Below are 14763 nucleotides of genomic sequence, written 5' to 3'. Positions count from 1 at the left end.
TATTCTGAAGAAATGACCCCTCCCAGGCTGAAATTGCTGAGTCTGCCGGAAAATTTCTTTAAAATTTTTATTAACAGCTTTTACTGGACACGATGCTGAGGTAATAAAAATTAACATTTACAAATGGTGGAAGTCTTGTGTTTTATTTATACTGTATCTGTGCTTTCCAAGACAACCCTTTGGCACTATTTCCCTCCTTCTTTGACAAAAGCACACAAACACATTTTGTTTATTTCTATTTGATTGCAAAAATATTTGCAGAGCTGAACTCATCAATTTCATTTCCTTTTGGCTTTCAAAAAGCTCACCATATGGCTGAATGGGGCATTTTAATTCCAGTCATTCTTCCTCTATGACACCTTAGAAATTGAGAAAGCAGTGTACCCACAGCCCAGTTATTTTTGTTAACAGAGATGCCTGTTATCCTTATTCTAATACTACAGCCTCTTGTCCTTGGCTGTAAATGCGTAGTACGCCTCTATAGCCCTGAGAAAAAAATAGATCCATGCAGTATCTTTCATACCCTTTGAATACACCTGTCTGAACTTTGAAACAGTAAATCTACGCCACGTTACTCCTGTACCTTCTTTAGATACAAACCTTCCCTTTTCTCTTTTTTATGTACATAAATCTTTCAATTATCTTACTCTTCTGGACATCCCTATTTATTTCTGAGCCTGCACCAAAGTCTTATGGTCTGTTACAAGAACTAGTGTGGCAAGAAATTACTAATAGGTTTCAAAGTGAGCTTTTAAGAGAAATACGAGAAAAAAACAGATTTCTTTCAGAAGAAAAACAGTATCAGAAAATCCGTATCAGTTTGTAAAGCAAACCAAGGTTGTTGCTTTAAGCATTGTTGGTGAATTCATAGATGGAAGGCATCACTCAAGACCAGAACGCCTTTACTGTGCTGTAAGGGGAGTCCTTCAGATGAGAGTTTAATCTGTGCCCCGATTATTTAATCATTAAATATCCCATGGCACTATTAATAAGAGTAAGAATGTTATTAGAGTGATCTAATTAGTCTACCTAGAATAAGATGCCCCCCCCCCTCTTATTTCAATTGGGGGGATCAATTGGTTTTCAACAAAATTTCTGACTTCTCTGTATCATCTGCTTCATAGTGGGTATGCAGGTACCTGTACATAAAAGTTGTTGCCACCCACCCAAGTTGGTATTGTATCTCCTAGGTAGATGAAGTAAACCTTGTCTTATACTGTATGTAAAGAACTTTAGGATCCTTTGAGATAAGAAGTATTATAATAATGCAATTAATCAATCTTTACACAGAACATTAACAACAATGCCCAGTTTTCAAGTTTTTACTTACAGTATATACACATACAGTATACATTCACTTTACAAGGAACGTCTCAAATTACCAGTTTATAGTGTGTGTTATGCAGTCACTATGAATTAGGGGGATGAATGTTAGTTCTTGATGTTTCACAACATGAAAGATTATTTTAAGAGTTTAATTATGTCTCAAAATTAATGTATACAAAAAGTTGGAAGTCAATTTTGGAGTTGGAGTCTTCCCCTCAGTATGGTATGAAATGGTAAGGAGGATTGAGGAATGATCTGGACTGGAACTGTAAATGTTCTACAAAAAGTACAGAGTTGGCAAGCAAGTTGGGTATCAAACCTGGATTATTCATTTGTGTCAGGAGCTAAAAGTCTTGCACATTAATTCACCTGTCTACCCCTTTTCCACCCACAACCTACTATTTCTGTCAGCAGTTTGAGGATCATCTATCATTTGTATTTTAATCTGACTTCCCCTACTGATTTTTATTTAGGTTTTAAAGTAGCAAAGCCTTAGATGGTACTGTGTTTAAATGCTTCTTTTCACTTTTTTATACCCTGATATTAAAATGACTTCAAAATAGAGAAGGTTTTCAGTTGACATACTGTAACATTTTGTTCTAGAATTTTAAGCTTGCTTTTGCTCGGCAGATTAACCAGAGCTGTTTTAGAAATATACTCAGTGTATGATGTAATTACAGAACTCCCAGATCCCTTAAAATAGACCTAGGCTTGAAGAGTTGAACACATAAATGGAAAATGTGATTGTTTTTGTCTAGCTTTATGTCATCACATCAAAGTTTTTTTTTCTTTGCAGTAAATCTGCATTCCAACACTTTTAAAAGCCATCCAGTTTTCCCAAACTACTGTAGCTACTTGACAAGTTAATGAAAATGTCTGCTTACTATAAATTAGGTAAGTATACCTGTTTGCAGCATGTTAGGAATAGTTACAAAACCATGTGTTTCCTATAACTATGTTACTTCATAACATCATTATATACTTATATTTAGACCCATCATTATTTTATGACTCCCCAGCACTTTAGTTTTAATAATATGATCAGCATTATTAACTTGCATTAAATATAAGTTCTGAACTCTTAGTACATGTACTGTAACTGCATATTCTAGTATCACATACTGTTGATGGTGGTTTTGTAAGTAATGTGTCTTTCTTTTTACGTTTGTTTCATACTGTAGCTTGCTGTAAGGCAGAGTAGCCAGAGAAACATTTTAGATTCCTTCAATATGAAGGTCAGTAGCTACGGTATTTGATTGAAAGTGTTTTTTAAGTACATGTCTTTCTGTTCTAAATCATGAAATGACTGGATGGGTACGATGTGTTAGGCAGCTGAAATTGTCAATTAGCTGATAATGCAGAGTCAGAGATGATGCCAGTCTTTAAGAGCTTTTGACAGTCCACTGTACAGTAGCTCAAATCCACCATGCTAAAACTAACTGCAGTTGAGCAGAAACAATATAAATGCTTAAAACAATTAATTAAGAAGGTATTAATGTTAGAAATAAGTTTTTATACAAGCTGACTTTTTATGTAACTGTAAATTGAGAAAATAGGAAGAACGATTGCAAAATTTACTTTTTGAAGATAGTGTACTACTTTTGGTTATGATGGTGAAAATATATATCTTTTGAGTATATATTTATGTGTTCATTTATTTTCACCTCACTGCTCTGCCTTTTATCAATGCATAACCTGCAGTTCAGTGACAAGATACAATAACAGAAGTACAGATAAATTTAATGTGATGGCAGGAATAGAGTAATCTCTTGACTGTTGATATAAATATACATAATTGCTTGCAATTCTCTAATGTACTAGGTCTAGATTTCTCTAAAAAAGTAAAATCCTGTTCTGCTACAAAATATTGCACTTAGCTGATATGTTTTGCACAATGTTTCTTGGAATAATTGCTCAACATTTCTCAAATAGTTGTATATGTTATATAAAACAGTTTATTTTAATAATATTTAGAAAGGATAAACATGTTTCATTCTGCTGTATCACAATATTTTATTGTTTGCTTCACAGTACTTTGGAACAGTCAATACAATGTCCATTACCTTAATACCAGGCTTTGTTGTTGTTTGATGAGTGGGATACATGGATTGTAGCACATGCCAAAGTTTGCTGCTACATCTATGTGAACACTGCCAGCATTTCTATCCTTTCTGGATCATATCTTCAGAGAGTCAAACACAGCAATTAGTAAAATTAAAATGCTAAATATGGTCGTACTATACACATCAGAATTCTACAGCAGAACACACTAGAGTACATGAATTTCCAAGAGACACACCAAACTTGTAAAAGTCTTTTCTTTATACAGTACATAAATAAGAAAGTTTGTCTGAAATGCCCTGAAAATACTTTTTAAACATTTAAACATGCATATACTGTAGCATATTTGATTTTGTACGCTGCAGTTCAACCTAAATTGAAAATTAGATACAATATGCAACATGTTTTAAAGATGGTAGAGTTGTTAGAATATTCCTATAATGTTTTTTTCTTAGATTTTGATTAGATTTCATCCAAACAACTTTGCCTCCTTTCAGGACAACCTACAGTACAACATTTCAGTTGTATTTAGGTCAGTTGCCTAGACTAACATCTTCAGAAAGACAATTATGCAAAGCTCTCATTGGATTGGCTGTGTACATAAGTCTTCAGCTACTAGGTATCATCACTAAGCATCACTAAACACATACAGTAGTTGGATTTAAGTTATTATTTTAATCAATCACACAAGGGATACAAGGGTTTCTGATGAGATAAAGCAATTATCAAAAAAGTGATACCAGCATCATGCTTAAATTCAGGTAAAATTACTGTTGAAATAATTTAGTTTTCCCTCACAAAACCATGGAATGTGGTTAAAGAAGTTACCAAGCTACATTTTTGCAATTTGAATTGACATAGGTTGAACATTAACTTTCTTTTAGTTTAAAAACACAACAATAAAACACAACATCCACAAAAAAAGGAGCTAGTAAAACATGGGGAAATGTATCTAGAGACAAGAAAAGCTCTGACCATGCTGTCACAGTTTTTTCACTAGCATAATATAATCTACTGTAGCTACAGTATGTCTCTTCACATTGGAACAATTTCTACAAATACAAAGAATATTTAAGAGGGAGGTTTAAGGGCGTAAAACTAATAAAATAGATTATTTTATAGACTAATAAAATAGATTTTGTGCCTAAAAAGCACCAACAAGAGACACAGCACCAGAAGATTGATTGGGAATTGGGAATTGGGAATCATTATTGAGAAGGAACATTTGTAGACTCAGTGTCACAGTTATACCAGTCACTTCTGAAATCACATTAGTACCATACAGTACACTTAAAAGTACTCTATCACAGATCACTCCGAGAACAGGTGTTGGTAGACACCAAGTATTAGGAACAATATTCACCTGGAGCTACCATTCTTGTGTCACTTACTGTAGTTTCTGTGTGCAAGTTTTAAAATTGATCAGTTAACTTGCACAGAAGGAAAATGGAGGTTTATTGTGTTTTCTTGAGAAGGGGCTTTCATCTTGGCTTGAATCTATCTATAGTATGATTTGTTGTAATGTTTAAATGATTTCCCGATTATGAAAAACTGTTCAACATTCGGTCCGGGGTACTAGTTCATGGTTTTAGAAAAAAGAAAAATTGACCTCTTGTGTCCTCAGATGTATAATTTAAAGAGGTTAATTTATTTTTATTAATAAAATGTTTAAAGTGTTTATTTGAAGTGTGGAAGTTAAAAAAGGCATTTATGATAAAATGGAGAAATGTATTAGCATCTATGTGATGTAAGTAAAATGCACACAGGACTATTTCATTCTAACTTCTTAGCCATTTCAGACAGTTTCATTAAAGAAGACAGCATAAGAATCATGTGTTCAAATAATGAGATGACTGACTGATCCCAGGAGCCATGCTATACCTTCTGCTCCTGCCACAGCTTCTGAATACTCATATATCAAGGCCAGTATGATGAGGTGGGCAGTTCTGCCATACTATTTCAGCAAAAGGCTTTGGTTTATAGGTCCCTTTATCGCCATCTCTCTCCTCTATCACCTTTCCAGGGGCAGTAATGCTTAGAGTGCTGTACTTGTACAATATTATTAACGGTATCAACATCTATGTTGCCTATTTAACTTGAGAATAAATGAGGTCCTGAGAGTTATTTGGCACAACTTTTTACAATTCTTGTCGTTTTCAGCAGCAGGTAATTCTTGATAAAAGGTCCAGACAAAGCATTCTTTGATGTTTGCTTGCTTTATTGTTTAAATCATTTCATTTTCTTATTTAAGAGGCATGGTGAGCTATCGTTTTACACATTCTTTCACTTCCATTTCCATTTTCCTTTTCACTCAGAGATTCCTTCATTTTAATAAAAAAATACTAGTTCAGAAGGATGAAAAGGTGTTCTCCTTTTCAGCCACTTTGCTGAATTGCATTGGAACTAACGGCTGAGCTATTCAATCAAGAAGGATTCCTACAGTAATTCAATGCCAATTCAATTCAGATGTACTGTATGTTAACATGTTGAGGTGGGTAGCTGCATCAGCCAAGGAGCAAGTAATATTTTCCATCCTGAAAAGAGAAGAAAGAAAACACAACGTTTCGGCTGTGGAGCCTTCTTCGGGCATAAAAACGATAGGGCAGTCATGAAAGATACTACAGTATAACATGGGAAAACAAAAGCCAGGAGAGAACAGGAGGAGGGAGCAGGGGAGAGGTTACATTTTGAAATAATGCAATCTGTCAGTTTGATCTAACTGTGAGGGGCCATTTTTTAAATGCATTAAGAGGGCCAAAGAAGCAGTCCTAGAGCTGGGTACAGGCTGAACTGCTCCCAGTCAGCATCTGGTTAATTTTAATTTCTGCACATCATACAGTATGTCTGAAGGGGTGTTCTCTCAGTTTGCATGGCTGTACCAGCCTTTTAATGCTTTTAGGTTTTGTTTTGTGTAAATTATCAATCCCTCCATTCTTTTTTGGATCTTTTAAGATGAATAACAAAATTGATTAAAACATTCCTATGTACTTTATGTTACTCCTCTGATGCACAACGATTTTGCGTATCCAAATACCCTTCAATTGTAATTGCATTGAACCTGCCACCTGAATAAGCTGATAGTTACAATTAAAGCTGAAGAAAGTAAGGAGGTGGTAGCTGCAAAGCCCAGACTCGGATCTATCATTTCCCAGTCTCAAGGTTGACAACCAAAACTATAATATGGCCTTCATGTCTTGAGCTGTCATTGTCAATTCTTCACAGAGCTCAGCTCTGCTACAGCACAGGAAAGAGACTGTCGTCCACCCTGGAGAAAGAGTGCAATTGTCACTATTAATTTTCCTTCAGGCTGGGAAATGTTGACACTGTGTGGTGAGCTGGTTTTCTGCTGGCCATCTCATTCTGGATAAGTTTATTACATCCACCACGGAGGTAAAAGGAAAAAAATAAAGGAGAACACAAACTGAAGTGATTATTGGAGGTCTTTCTTGTTTTTTCTTCTCAATATCTATTTCTGATATTTTCAGTGTTATATTTCTTATTATTTTCAGTTCTACTGTATATTCATTTTGTTCTTTTTCTGTCTACCTCTTTCACAGGAAGCCTTTGATGTTTTTCTTAGTAAGTTCACATCTGTTTTTTATTATTTTATTTGAAGTGTGGGAGCAAGATGCGATTTCTATTGCAAGCATTTGTGAAAATATTGTAAATTAATATTTTTTATAATTTAATCAATGATGTGCTAATATTAAACATGTTGAAGTTTGGAAAAAATTGTTACATTTATCCAATTAATTAAGTCTACCAATCAATGGACCACTCTGTAGAAACAAATATACAGAAAGAAAGCACACCCACCAGGAAATAAAGACAAATTTAAACCTTTAAGGTATGACAAACTCCTTAGTATGGCATTGCAATATATGAAATATATAAATATCTTATATACAGTATATTTTGTCAATAATTATTCTCTATGTTGTCTTGCTTCTGTACTAGTGCATAGTGTTATAGTACACACAAACAGCACAGACGCATTCTAGAAACCTGGGTAATGTCCATGGTGTGCCAAGTGATCCTTGATCACTTTTATGTTTGTGACAATTGTCCAAGAGCATTGTTTCCCCACATATGGACTCTGTATCAAAACATTGGTAATACCAGCCAATAATGTGTGTGATTTTATAAATGATTCTCAATATCTTGGGAAGAACATTCATGACATTCATAAGTCATAGTCAATCATAGTATGAGAAAGCTAACATGATTGACCTTTGCAAAGTAAGAGGAGGGGTAGAGTTTCTTCATAGGGCTTCATCCTATGGTTATGAGGTACAGTAGACTCAAAACCCACATGCCTGGCAAACTTTAAATATTTAAAATATTCAAGATTAAGATAATGAATACATCAGATGAAATGTCCAAGATCAGACATCAGACCTCTTCACTTCACTCATTTTCCATCTTAACTACAGTCACAGTTCTGACATGGTCTGGAGACAAGGTGGTGAACATATCTTGTAGTGTGTTTAGATATTAGATATGAAGGGAAATCTGACATGGAATGGGAAGGATTCAGCCTTACCTACAGCAAGAGGGGGACCTTTGTGAAATTGAGAGCAGGATATTACTTGTGTTAGATGTTGAGAGTAGAGTACCGTAGTGAGACCATAAAATGGCGTGACTGGCTCAAACTTAATTCTGATGCTTGTCAGCTAATACTCAAGCCATTAGTGAAAAGGCAATTAGTAGTAATGGATGGACCTCCTAATTTGAATCCTGTTGACCTTATCTGAAGATTAACCTGATTCTTACAAAATAGAGGATAGTAGACGAACAATCAGCACTTTAATGAATGACACAATATGAAACTAGTCTTTTTTGAAATTGTTGAAAATGTAAGGGTCAAGCTTAAGACTGATGATAAATAGAATATGTATTACACATTTATTTATACAACAATTTTCCACCAACTGGGGTTCTCTAAAATGCATGACGAGATTAGCCTTACTAATATAATAATTAAAAGAAAAAAGAAACAAAAGAAAAGCTACAAAGGGCTTTTTGGCCACCAAAGTCCATTTGCTTGCTCGCTGTAAATTATTTCAATTGTCTTACCCACATGTCTTGAAAGAAGCTATTAAATTGGCTTTAACAATGGGCCTAGGTAGTTGTTTTTCCCATACCTGCCTGCTGTTCTCGGTTCTCTCTAGTTAAACATACATGATCAATTCGGAAGTCAATTCAGTTGTACTTGTCTGTCATGATTGTAGTCCCTCCCCCTTAAGGGCGCTCCAGCTCTTTCACTTCTGAATTGATTTTGTGCACCTGCTCCCTGTTCCAGCCTCCTATTCAGCCCACCTTAAAAGCCAAACGCTCAATCTGTTCAGGGCTCTGCATTTGTTTCCTGAACCTGCCAAGTCTGGGACCTGGAGTGCCTGGTCCCGTTCCCCCCTTTTCCCCCCAACCCTCCACTGGATCCCGCTCCGGTTTTTAATCCCGTTTGTCTTTGTCTCGGATGGACCGCCCGGCTCTGGACATTTGCCTCATCTTGGATTTCCCTTTGGACTCCCTTTTGCACTGTTTGCCTGGGATTCACCCACCAGAACCCTTGTGCACCATAGGCACCCCCCCTGTTTTCATTCCTGACCCCTGCATGCTGTTTTCCACGTGTTTTCCTCACTCTTCCCCAGATTGTGTTGTCTGCACAGGGTCCTGAAAGAATGCTTTCGTTATATTGTCAATACTGTTGAGGATACCGGAGTGAAATATACTAGTGGACTTCTCTGTTCAAGACTTTAAATATTTTGTTATTTTAATCTCTACCATTAAGCTCAGAACAGTATCTAGTTGCTCTTCTCTGGACTGATTCCAGAGTAGCAATTATTTTTGTTGCACAGCGACCAAAGTGTACAGAATATTCTAAATGGGCTCGGACCAGTGTCTATTGTCTTTTTTTCAAGGTGTTTCAAAGTTAACCCATTGTGTACAGGTACAGTAAGTATCGTTTATGTTTTTGTTACCTGAATGTAACAGTCTGCACTTCTGTCTAAAATGAAATGTATTTTCCAGTCTTGAATTCTTTCTGAATATTTTTTAATTTTCTTTTCATTTTCCAAGGTGCTTGTAACCTCCATTAGTTAACTATGGCAACAGCCTATGAACAGTATCCACTTTCCTTGTAGCTCTTGTAATTTCTTGTACAACTGATAGAATTCAATTAATCGTGTGTGAATTACTCTGTCTACAATAGCAGGTCTCCCTCTTCTATGATAACACTATTTAATGTAGAACTTGGCACATCCTGAGGCAAGCTGTTCATTTCTTACCTAAGAGAAATATTCATTTAATACATTTCCCTTTTGTTTATTGTCATCCAACTAAATATACAGAGTTTCCAGTCTAAGTTCTGGTTTTATGATGGTTATTAATAGTAGTATACCTACAGTACATTAAAACCATGAACCAATTAATACATTGTTTTCACGATTTTTAAGTTTTCAGAATTTAATTTAATTCTGAAAATCTACTTCCAATATAAATCCATAGTAATTTTCCAAACAAATGTACAGTATATAAGTAGATGGATTCAATAAGTTAGCCAAATTTTGCATTCCAGGGTAAAATACTATGCCTGCAAGTTTTCATATTGTTCCAATGGGGTCTCATTATCTAAAGATTCCATAAGCCACCGACCTCCAGCTAAGCCAGGGAACCCCTGCTAATTTGAAAGCAAATCAAACCCAAAGCGAAATTAAATCTAAATAAAAAAAGCTCTCTTGCAAGTCTCCCAGCAGTTGGTTTTGCCTCACCAGCCTCCATCTCTTCGTATGCAGTTACAGCACTCTGCTCACAACTACTCCAGCAGCCAAATCAATTTTACATCTTTCCAAGTTCTTTTTTTTTCCCCAAGCAGACATCTTCAGCCTGACCCCCTTATGCCTGAGCACCAATTTGCTTTGCCGGCTTCTATGCTGCCCTTATTCCTTATACACACCACGCCTCAGCAAAGTTCCAGCATAGCTCTACCCCTGCATCCACTCTTTGCCCTGCTCTCTGTATTCATCCTTTCTCTAGCCCCTTCTCCCATTCACCAGAATGTAAAAAGTAGAGTATAAAACCTAATAACAATTACAAATGTATTTAGTTTCACATGGTCTGCGTTTCTTTCCCCCTTATAATTCTTAACTATATAACTATTAATCACTAGATAATTCTCTAATGTGCTAAAACCAATAAAAGACTGATTTCTCAACTGGGAGTTTTTTCAGTGGCAGTTTCTTCATGTAGGTCTGTCTCCTTATCCAGTTACATTAGGTTGCTCGCATCTCTCCCAGCTGTTGAATCCACCTTCGGTACTGCACATCAATTGCAAGACAGCCATACCAGTCTGACTTCTACATACCCTGGAATCAATTTGCTCCTATTCTCCTCCCTTGACCGCTCCTGATGATATCACCCCTTCACAGAGCTTCACCGCAGCTGTACCAAGGCAGCCCTGTGACTGCCCTCTATGCTCACTCTGTCTCTTTTGCCACTTGGGCAGTCAGCAGTCACGACTTGGCCTGTTCCCCTTTTTCATCCTAGACCATAGCCATGTCTTTGCTCCTTCCCTTCCCCTATCCAAGTTTATACTCTGCCTATGCTTTCTCCACTACCCCAGCAATATCTTTGTTATTTTACTCCCTCCCTTAATGCTTTCTTTTTCTGCTGTCCCTGTAGGAGCCCTCCTGGGCACTGGTGCTCCTTTAGACACCTCTGCCCATTGAGCATCAACACAGCAGTTTCAATTAGTCTACATGTGATTTGGGCTTCTCATACAGCTCTCACTTCCCCTGGTGCCAACGTTCCAGGCAACAGTAGCAACGGGTCCACCTCCACCCCCTTGCTAGCATCCAACTTAATGTTGTATCAGCCCCGAAATTCTCCTCCCTAATTGCTGCTCTGGTGATCCCAGCACATTGGGTTTTGTGAGACCTGCATTGTCTGGTGAAGCCAACTGAACCATCCCTGGTCCCTGGGCCCCAGCTCAGAAACCTATCCCCTCATCTCTGGCTACCACCCTCCTTCCCCACTTTATGACTATACCTCTACTGTAAGTAAACTCACTCTCATGTGATCACTCTCATTCTGGTTAAAAAAGCCTCACCACTGATCTCTCTGCATGAACTTTCTTCCATCTAACATTAAAAAGACTGCTCCTTAGATCTGCCCTTCCTCTGTGCTATGCAATCACTGACCTCACTATAAATGTCCAAAGCAGCAGGACAAAGCACTTAGCTTGCAGCGACTGTCATCACAAATAATAATTAGAACCTCTTATTCCCAACAATTGTTATATTTAAATGTGTAAACATTAGGAATGATGGAAAGGGGGTGAATACTTTTGCAAGGCACTGTATGCATTGGAAAGAGTGTCCTTAATCCTTCTGGATATACTCCGAAATCAACACTAAAGGACTGGACATCTTAAATAATTTATTTCAGAAGGGGGAAAAGCAGTGCATAACTAGACAAATGAAAAACAGATATTTAAAGTGGTAACGTGAACATAGGAACCCATGCTTACAACAGTGAAAAAGTAAATGGGACAATAACTGAAGGGATAGCTAGATAATTTACTAAATGGATTTTTCAGATTAACTGAATGATCCCTGAAATAAACACTTCCTTCTACTTGCTCATACACTGTAGTGTCACTTTTCTGCAAATCTATTTCAACAGAATTGAAAGATTGTAAAATATGTAATACTTACAATAATAACAATCCTTATAAAAATAGAATAAAAATGTTCCCCTACATACTATATTTAGAGGTATTAGAAATAATTGCACATTTTGGAACTTTTGTGGTCCTTTAATGGTAAATCACACTCTAAGACAAAAAAAACATATACACCCCTAACGAAAATGCGCTGGGGTTTCGTTCATATAACTAATATTAAAAAAGTAAAGAAATTAACTAAATAATGCTAAAAAGTTTAATGTAGATTACATTAATATTGCAGGAACATATAGTAAGAATAAATGAAACTTTCATTCAAACATAAATAATTCATATAGCCTGGTTAGTACAGATAAAGGACAATGCAGTAGTCTCAGCATTAAAAGTAAATTCTTCTGAGATTTTATTAAAAGAATGTGAAAACAGTAAGAACATCACTTCTAGCTTTTCCGCAGTGTCTTAAAAAATTACAAATGCGGTGGTAGCTGGTGTCATTATCATTTGATTTGCATCAGGCCTTTATTAAATATTTCTTTATTAAAAATTCTGGACTACTTTTTAATATTGAGGGTTGAGTATCTGTCATAGTTCTGGTCCATAGTTACTGACTTCCTTCTGCTTTTAAAAAATAATCCTATATCCCTGTTGTCAAGGGAACACAGCTGCCTGCTGTACCACACAGTACAATAATCCTTAATGTTTAGATTTGTCTGTGTGTGTTTGGACTTATTTAAAACATTCTGGTTACATATGGCTGAAAGAGGCTTAAAAGAGTTACAGAAAAGCTCTGTCCCCATTCATACAACATTTAAGATATATTTGTACATATAACACAAAGAAATTGTGAAGTGTCATAGATTATTTAAAAATTTTAATCAGTAGTTAAAACCATCCTGTTTGGTCTTAAGCAAATATTTATTATCATTTTAATTTTCAAAAGAATACTGTGAAAAAATCTTCTGTTTCTTTAAATTTAAAGTCATTTTTAAAAACAGGAAAAAATAAACAATTGACAAAGATGTCAGAAATTTCTATTTGATCTTTTCTCCTTTCCTTAGTTCTCAAACAAATGTTTTGAGATTAGGTTTTGAAGAATTTTGAATAAAGAATCTATGTATTTTGCTTATTAATTGTGACCTGGTAGAAATAATTCTAAATATTAAAACTGTAAAAGAGCAGAGACCTGACACTGTTATCATTTCCAGGGTTAACAAAACAAGAAACCTGAAAAAGTGAAACGTGTTTAATTCAAACATTTTTGTGGGACACCACACAAAAAAAAAACTGTCAAAAACAATGTTGCTTTTTTCCTCTTAATATGGTTGTGATGTACAAGACAATCGAACACACTCCAAGTTTCATATTCTGGGCAACAGCATGTAGGTACAGGACTCCATTTGTAGTGATTGATGGGTACTTGAATACATGGCACTACAGTACACTGACTCTAAGGTTTTCACTTGCTGTTCTTCGTGTGAGTTCCTTAGGATGTTACAGTAAGAGTGTAAGTAAAATAGTCTTTTATAAAAGTTAAGAATAGGTCAGTTACACAGTCCCTACCTGTCAGATTTGAGCCCCATTGGACATTAGAGAGATTAGCTGGGATGGTGTGTGGTATCTGCAGCTCAAATGTCAGCAAGGAACTCCTACTAGTTCAGACAGTATGAAAAGAATAACAAATGTTAATCAGCATAATGAAAGTACAGGCCTTGCAAAAGTATTCAAACCCAGCCTATGGCATCCCATTTTGTGAAATTATAAAATGATGTATGCACTGTGTTTCAGACTTCATACTTTATTTAAAACTGAATGCCCTGTTCAGAAGACTTCTACGACATAAGCTGATACTAAATGTCAGGAACAAAAATTAAGAGAAAAAAAAGGTAATATAGTTATTACTGAAATATTCAGACCTGTGTACTTTTCTAGACACTGCACTCAAAATGCTTTACAGGTAATGGGAGCTCTCATCCACCATCACCTGTGTGTAGCCTCCACCTAGATGATGCAATGGCAGCCACGTGTGCCTGTACACTCACCACACATCAGCTATCAGTGAGGAGGAGAACAGAGTAATGAAGCCAATTCATAGATCGGGATTATTACAGGTTATGACTGGTAAAGGCCAGGATGAAAACTGGCCAGAACATCTGGGTTACACCCCTACTCTTTTCTAGACATGCCCAGGGACACTCCAGTGTAGCTTTGACCTTGTGCTTTGGTTCATTGCCCTGTTAAATGGTGAATTTCTGTCCCAGTTTTAAGCCTGAAGCAGGCTTTCCACTAACATTTGCTAGAACTGTACATTGTTCCATCTATGTTCTTGTAGGTCTTGACACCTTTTAGCAAACCTGTAGATGAGAAGCAGAAGTATTACAGAACCCTGCCAACACCAGTATGTTGTTGCTTGATGTTGGATGTTGGAATGTTGAATGGTGTTGACTGAGTGATGAACTATGTTGGGTTTGCATCAGATATAACACACTGATTTCAGACCGGGAAGTTCTAATTTTGTCTTGTATGACCTCAAAACCTTTTGCCACAGGTATTTACTGTAGTATCACTATAATCTTTGGTTGAAAACCCAATGCAGAATGTGCCATGTGTCAGGCCAGCTTTGTGAAGTGACTGGAATACTGTTGCAGATTTTCTCCCATTTCAGCCATTGAACTCTGTAGCTCTTTTAAAGTTGC

At 36.3% G+C, this 14763-nt stretch overlaps 1 protein-coding gene across 2 annotated transcripts in view; it reads right to left on the bottom strand.

Moving 5' to 3' along the window:
- Nucleotides 1-14763, bottom strand: part of kcnk9 (potassium channel, subfamily K, member 9) — an 89654-nt gene that overhangs the window by 10347 nt on the left and 64544 nt on the right. The gene's annotated exons all lie outside the window — the stretch shown is intronic.

Source organism: Lepisosteus platostomus, chromosome 12 (assembly GCF_059453375.1).
Source record: "Lepisosteus platostomus isolate fLepPlt1 chromosome 12, fLepPlt1.hap1, whole genome shotgun sequence".
NCBI lineage: Eukaryota > Metazoa > Chordata > Actinopteri > Semionotiformes > Lepisosteidae > Lepisosteus > Lepisosteus platostomus.
This window is presented reverse-complemented; position numbering and strand designations above follow the sequence as displayed.